The sequence below is a fragment of the Cupressus sempervirens genome, chromosome 8 (genome assembly GCF_028749045.1).
Source record: "Cupressus sempervirens isolate cs-2001-9-10 chromosome 8, ASM2874904v1, whole genome shotgun sequence".
NCBI classification, from domain to species: Eukaryota; Viridiplantae; Streptophyta; class Pinopsida; order Cupressales; family Cupressaceae; genus Cupressus; species Cupressus sempervirens.
Genome location: NC_143125.1, coordinates 196,195,724 through 196,203,613, shown reverse-complemented (window position 1 = coordinate 196,203,613; position 7,890 = coordinate 196,195,724).

Here is a 7,890-nt window from a genome sequence, read left to right as displayed (position 1 = left end):
GCAATGTGTGCAACAGTTATTATCTCAACAATCTCCCACTTGTATACATTGCATAGGGTCAATCCGTAGCCACATAAATGAACAAGGGAATAATCCCTCCTAGCACATCCACCATCATGGGTCAAAGTACATCATGTGCTCCATCTTGGTACTCACAAAAAAATCAAAGTATCCATCTTCTCAAACATGAATGATGCCACCTCCTATCATTCCACTTCCACTGCCACTAGACACACATAGAAGCCATCCAAACAAAAAGCTACCCAACCTATCACTTAAGAAGATCATAAAATCTTCTACCAATAGTAATTTCAAGCACAAACACCTAATCCAAAGGTAATCATCTGTATCTATGGTTGTCAAATATCCATATCTGAAATAATATCCACAAAAAGTGTCAACCCATCCATTTATACATACCTCCAAAGGTACACCAAGTGAATCTCACATAATCGTTAACATATCTAATCTATAACCTACAGGCATAAGCCTCAAGAGCAATACCTACCAAAAATATACCAAGAAGCTCCCACTTCAAAAGATAATGTCAAATCTATAACCAATCCACTCACAACAACATCATTAGATGTCCATTAAAATAAAAGGCCATGGTTTGCTTAAGGAACTTAATCTACAAGTTATCATCTACCATGATCTTCTTAGACATCATAAGATGACCATCACAATAGAAGGTCATGGTTTTTTTAAGTAACTTAATCCACCATGCAAGTAATCTATCATGATCTGGTTAGACATCATAAAATATCCATCATAATATAATATTTTTGTATTAACAGATCATCACATTGTAATAACTATTACAAATATATTTTAAAATGAATCTATTTGTTAGGGACTTTGCTTCAAAAAAAAAAATTAACTCTAGATAATTTGCAAAAGAGAGGGGTCTACTTGGTCAACAAATGTTGTCTTTGTAAGATGGACTTTGAAGATAGGAAGCACCTTTTTTTTAACTGTAGTTTTAGCGAGAATGTATTGAGTCATCTCCTTAACTACTAGAATATAGCTTGGTTCAACATAATAACATAGATCAATGTTTTTAGGGCTAGACATGTCCAACTAATGATGTTGATATTGGTTTTCTTTGGAAGATTTCTCTCCCTCATCTCTGGTGGGGTATCTAGAAGGAGAGGAATAATAGAATTTTCAAAAATAAGGAGACTCCTGATTGGGTTTTAGTTCAAATTATTATCAGATCTATAAAAGAGAACTTCAAATCTCAAAGAAAATATTTGTTGAGATTCAAATAAGTGATCCTATGAATGCTAAAGGCACTAAAATAAATTAGGAGGATCAGAGACAAAATGTAAAGTGGAGATCTCCACCTGTGGGATAGATTAAAGGTAATTTTGATGGTTCGGTCAAAGGGATTCTAGGAAAAGATGGATGTGGACGTATTTTGAGAGACCACTACAACAAGGTTGTGGATTCTATTTCAATACCTATAGGAAAGTCTACTAGTCATAAAGTGGAGGCAATAACTACTTTATTCACTATGAGGATGGCAAATGAATCTGATTTTCATAATCTTTGGTTGGAAGGAGACTCTTAATATTATTAACATGTTGAATAACAAGAGCTCAATAACCTAGAGTATTGAGGGAAGCATAATGGAAATAAAAGATCTTATGAATAAATTTGATAAAAAAAATTATTTCTCATATTTTTAGAGAGGGAAACAAAGCGGCTGACTAGACTATGAATCAAGCGGTCTATAGGGAAACAATGTTGAGTTGCCAAGATGACCTAAGAAAGGAGGTGGAGTTGACAACAATTGTTAATTATGATATGACACATGCTAGAGAAGGAAATTTAATGCAAGGTCAAGGAATTAATTAAGGGAAGTGATTGGTTTATGGTGGATTTTCTAAGTATCCCTAGGTGGTACTTTTGTATAATTAAGGATTGTACTTGGCATGCATGCAAGATTAAAGGTTTCTTGGATATCAATAACACTTTACTTTTCTTTTTGGTTATTATTTATCAGACTAGTTGCAGGTGCAAAGCCATTATGAGATGGGAGGGGAACCAAGAAAGCAAGAGCCAAATAATTTCAAAGAGTGAAAGATGAATGTGGATGTATGGGATATACTAAAAAAGGGAAAGTCAAGGCTTATATCGAGAAACTTCAAGGGTATAAGCCCCACATTACAAAGTCTTTCTTCAAAAATTGGATTGAAGATAGGGTTACACTACGTGGGGTCACTGTGAAGTGCTCAGAGGAATTCATCGCTGAGATTATAGGTCTACCAATGGAGGGTCTCAAATTCAGCAAGGAGACCAATATTTCGAATGAGGCTTTCAAGAAATTCCCTAAAAAGGATGAAGAGGACAAAAAGCTAGAGAAGAATGGTGACTTCTACGACCTAAGCCAGATCAAGGTAATCTAGAGGGATGTTTTATTCTGCATTCATGAGTCTTTTATCCTTGATGGTAGATCCAAGAGAGTCCACAAGTTTCATTTTGTGTTCCTAAATCATTTTGGGTATAAGGATAGAATTTCTTTCCCATTTTATTTGAATTACTCTTTGATTCAAAGTCTCCAAGCCCATAGGAAGAAGTCATGTCCTATGCTCCAAGAGGGATTAATCTTACTTATTGAAAATTACTATAAAAGCAAGGCTGTTAAACCCTCTCCGATTACAAAGAAGAAGTGAAAAGTGTCTGGTAATGAACCTAACTCAAAGAAAATGGTTAAAAGAGAGGAAGGTACTAGTGATAGTAAGAGTACTAAAAAGGGTAACAAACAGGAGATGAAAAAGAAAAATATAGAGGAAGTGACAAATTATGAGAACTCTATTGAGGATGATAATAAAACTAAAATGGGGGACCTCAGCTCAAACCTAGAAGGTTATTTTAGGAGCATGGACATGTCAACTAGTAAGGAAGATAGGAAAAATGAGTCCAATGTAGGGTTTGAAGCATTAGAGGATGATGAGGGGAAGCAAACTGTTCACCTCTCCCCCTCCAAAAGGAATTCCAATGAGGAGAAAATGGACATAGACATAGAAAATAATAACGAGGGTAAAGTCCTTGTCATGAAATAGCATAGCCTAAGTAAGAAGAATAAAGAGGAGCTTAATGAGAAGTAGGACACAAACACCGACATCTAAATCAATATAGATAATAAGGGCACTAGCATTGACACTGTGATAAGGTCTGATGAAGGGTACAGGGATGAGGCTCACCATGTGAAGGCATCCCTGCAAGGAGACTCATGGCTCTATAATGAGATCATGGTGCTCAAGAAAAAAGTTGTGGTTATTCAGAAAGAGTTGGACCATGAATGTGCTATGAGAGAACACCTGGAAAACCAAGTTGGAAACATCCCTAAAAAATTTAAGGAATATGAGCTAGAACTCTATCAACTAATTAAGGATAGCAAGCAAAGAATAGAGAAAGTAACTTCTAGTTTGTGTTGTGGTAGCCAGTCTGGGCAAGAAAAGTAATGAGGAAATAATGTCTCTAGATATAGTTGGGGTGAGGAGTCCAAGAGGGCCTAGCAAGAGAACGAGGCAAAGTACAAGGAAAAAGATTAGAGAAGCTCCTAAGGTTCCTAATTTTTCCATGGTTGATATTATCTAGAGTACTGCAGAAGTAGGTAAGGAGGTGGAAAAGATCATTAAAGAGTTGTTGTAGGTGATGGTTGTGGTTGTTGGTGTGCTGGTTGTTGGTCCATGTGGAGTTTTTGGTTCTATTTTTTATTCTTCCAGCTTTTGTTTAAATTTTAGGTTCCAAGTCCTTGTAAAATCTAGGTGTGTTTGGTTTAAACTTGTGGTTTTAGGTCCTTGTAAAACTTGGTAGTACTTAATGTCGATCTTTTTCTTTTGTTAAAGGGTTTTGGGTCCCTTCAAAACTTGTTTTTACCTTAAGCTAAAACTATTACAAGTACAAGTAATTCTCTTTTGGAAGCTGTCACTTCCTCTTTCTTTACACAAGAGGTAGGTGCATCAAAATCATGCAGTCACACATAGGTAAGTGCAAGAGTTGAGTCTCACTTTTCGGCAAAAAGTGGAATTTTTTTTTCCTGTTTTTAAAATTTCTTGTCAATTGATGTCAAAATTTGAAGCATTTAGAGACTGAAGATAAAAGAACTTTACAAATAAAAATTGTAGTGGTTGGAATCTACTTTTTGAATATGTAATTTATTTGTGTACCTATATGATAGATTGTTTTATTTTGGTATGGATCTTTAAAAACCACTTTTTCAAAATGCATGTTTCAAGACCATACCACACTCGTGTATGGACACCATAGTTTGACACATAAATGAATTTTTGTAAGTCCTTTTAAAGAAATTTACGTAACATACCAAAGATGGATGAAAATATTTTTCCTTAAGTTTTTAATTGAACTAAAATTTTATTATTAATTTTTAATTGGTTATAAAGGTAAATTTTAAAACCTCTTGTGTATGGACACCATAATTTGATCAAAATTTCACTTTTTTCACAAATTCTATTTTTTTTACTTCAAAATAATTGTATGTAGATTTGATGACATATAAATTAATTTAAGAAAACTCATAAAATAAAAAACATATTAAAGTTCTAGTGAACCTTGCTTTTTTACATTTAGGTACCACCTTTGATTAAAACATAATGCAAAAATAGTAAATAAAATCATAACACTATAAAATTTATATTTCTAAAATTATGACAGTGACAACTCTACTAGTGTTTGTTTCATAAAAAAATTGATTGAGAAAACCCTCTAAAAATCATGCAAAGGCCTAGATTTATTAGTTCAATGCCTTATCCAAATCTTGAGAGGTCAAGTCATGGGCTTGGTCTCACCAAGCCTATCTCGAACCAAAAGCCGAGGCGAGAGAAAAAAATCCCACACCATGTTTTAAGAAATGGGTACCCATTTTTTGAAATTCAAAAAATGGATGTCATTTTGAAAAAGTAAAATTGACATTTAAAATGTATTTTAAATTCCAAAAAAATTAAGAAATTGAATTCTTTTTAAACGGACACCCATTTCTTAAAAATAAAAAATGGGCACCTAGTTTTTGAAAAATGGGTACCCGTTTTTTTTAAAACACAATTATTTTTAATAAATTTAATTTTTTTATGGATCGGGCATCCAAACCTAATACGGGTGCCTATTTTTTTAAAATAGGTGCCTATTTCTAAAAGAGCACAATCTCAATCAAATTTTGAGACCCAACTTCTTGCTTCTACCCACACATGGATGTTCAAACTCCCTCTAAATATTAATCTTCTAATCTCCTGATCTATTATCACCTCTAATGAAGTGTCAAACCCCTTTTGAATTAGATAATAATCTTCCTTTTCCTGCAATAACATCTTCAAAGGGAAAGGAAAAGATCAAGGTTCTGTGTGGCATGCATGTTGTTCCTTAAACTATGCTTTGTAGTGTTAATAGGTTTTTGAAGAGGATTTTTCATTTTGAAATGCCCATTCTTCTACACTCATTAGACTCTAATTTTTTCCCTTCACCATGCTTCATTTATTCATCTTTGATGAGCTCAATCGAAGGGTTTTAAACATTAAATGTTCTAAAAAAGCATTTGCAGTGAAAATAAGTAAATTTAGGGTCTTGGCTTGATGCTTCTGAAAGATAAGCATCACCATCATCGAAATGTGTGACTTGGGTGCTAGTTTTTTGGTGAATCTAGTGGATGCAATGAGGCAAATCTTGGAGATTTCATTTTTAAAATTTGAAAAATTTCCAAGCAGGATAATAGGACATAATCTTGAACGACTGGTTTTGTCATCTTGTTTGCAACATATATAGTATTAACTAGAGTTGGATGAGATTTTTTACGCATCTGATTTGAGTTTTAAATTGATAGATTATTTTTTCTTTATTTCATTAGTCAAAATTTAATTACATATGCAACCTTGCTCTGATACCATGTTGAATAATAAGGATCAGTACAAATGTAATGGCATTGCATGTTGGGTGTGTGTTTTTCAAAGGCAACAATCTCTCTAATATTTATATTATGGATGAGGCATGGAGGGACATGCCCCTACATGGGACGTGTTTCTTCATTAAAACGTACTTATTTAATTAATAAAATAACACACACACACACACACACACACACACGTAGTCTTGTAGGTTTATCTGACTAAAGCTACCAAAAATCAACAGTAATCAATGTCATCCCTTTGGGATTATTGTGCATAGTTAGAGTAGGTTTTTCTTGAACCACTTTGTTTGAGAGGGTTAGAATATTTTTCCCTTTCAACTTCTTTAATTTAGTTGTCTTAAGAGCCTGAAACTTAATTTTCCTTGAGTCAATTGACATGAGATTTGTTTAGAAGCCTAGCCTACTTTAGAGATCCAGTTTTAGGTTTTTTTGGGTCATTTGATCCAAGTAGTGATTCTCTTTTTTTGTTTATTTATCTTTAGTTTATCTTTTTGTTTGGTTAGTTTAGTTTGGAGGGATCCCAAAGAGAAAGGTGATACACATACAAGATAACAAACTTTGGTGTTTTCCCAATAGATTTGTTTGGTTTATTTCTTGAATACCTTTTGTAAGATATCTTGAATTCCTAATAGTCAATCCGAATTCAAAAAGATTTTTTACTAATGGATTGAACTTACTTGTTGGGCCTAGAATATTTGAATCTTTGAGTAACAATGTTTTTTTACTCACACTAAATCACTCTGAATTCTCTGAGATTTTTTAAAGTGAAGCTAGAATTAGTGAAAATCATACACCTCCTTCAAAATCACTATGGTTTTTCAAAACCCTCTACAAGATTCACTAGTTGTAAGCCAAAATAAAAGATGGAAAATAAGAAAGGAAAAAGTATTGAATGAAAGAGGGAAAAAAAGGAAGTACAAAAGGAGAAAATGGAAACAAAATGTTTGGTTTTGGGTGTCTGGATATCTCTACTAGTGCTACCCAATAAAAATCACTAAATGTATATAGAAATATTCATGAGTGACCATAATGATAACCTCATCGAGGCTATGAATGCTTGATTGGTAGTAAGGATTTATCCAAGATTCTTTTGGAGTAAGGACATTAAAATAGATAACTCTGATGGATCTAATAATATTTTTAGGTTCTTCTCAAGTGGTGTATAAATCACTTGCACACACGTGTAACTAAAGATTAAGGTTCTTATATTAATTTATGATTCCTTGTAATTTAATTATGAATACTAGTCATTAAATAGGTGAAAAGGGGATGTGCTAAAGGTTCTTGATTCAAAGTCAGTTCTATTCTTGAAATATTAAGAAATATTTCTCTGGGTGGGTGCTAGATGTCTCCATTACAAGGACCCCCTCTCTTTTTTCGGTAGGATTAAGTAGTAAAATAAAATTGACATTGATTCAAGATGTAAGAATTTGCATTTATCTTGAACATTTCCTAAGTGTTATGATGGGAGTAATTTTGCAAAGTTTGGCTAAGTCTAGGAGATGGGAAAAAAAAAAATTCATGTATGTTCTTATGTTACGGTGTCTTATTTTGATGGATTGTTAGTGTGAGTAATGACTTAGGTGGATTTTGTCTTTTGAAATTTGAATTATTTATCTTTAATGGTTTTATAATATTTTACTCTTTGAGGGTTATATTGTAGAATTTCCAAATTATTTTTATGTCACAATCATGTATGTATGGTTTTGGATGCATATGTGAGTGATGTCACATGTTCTTGAGTCTCAACCATTATATTATTTGACCAGAAGAGCTGATGACCTTTATTATGCTAAAAAAAATTGGTCACCTTGTTTCTTCTATTGTGATATGATAGTTGATAATTTTTTAACTCCATGTTTAGAGAAAGATGTTATTGAATTATTTTGATGAAATTGATCTTATGTTATAAAATAATAAGAAATTAGATTTGATTATTGAGATGTCTATTATTAGATGGACCA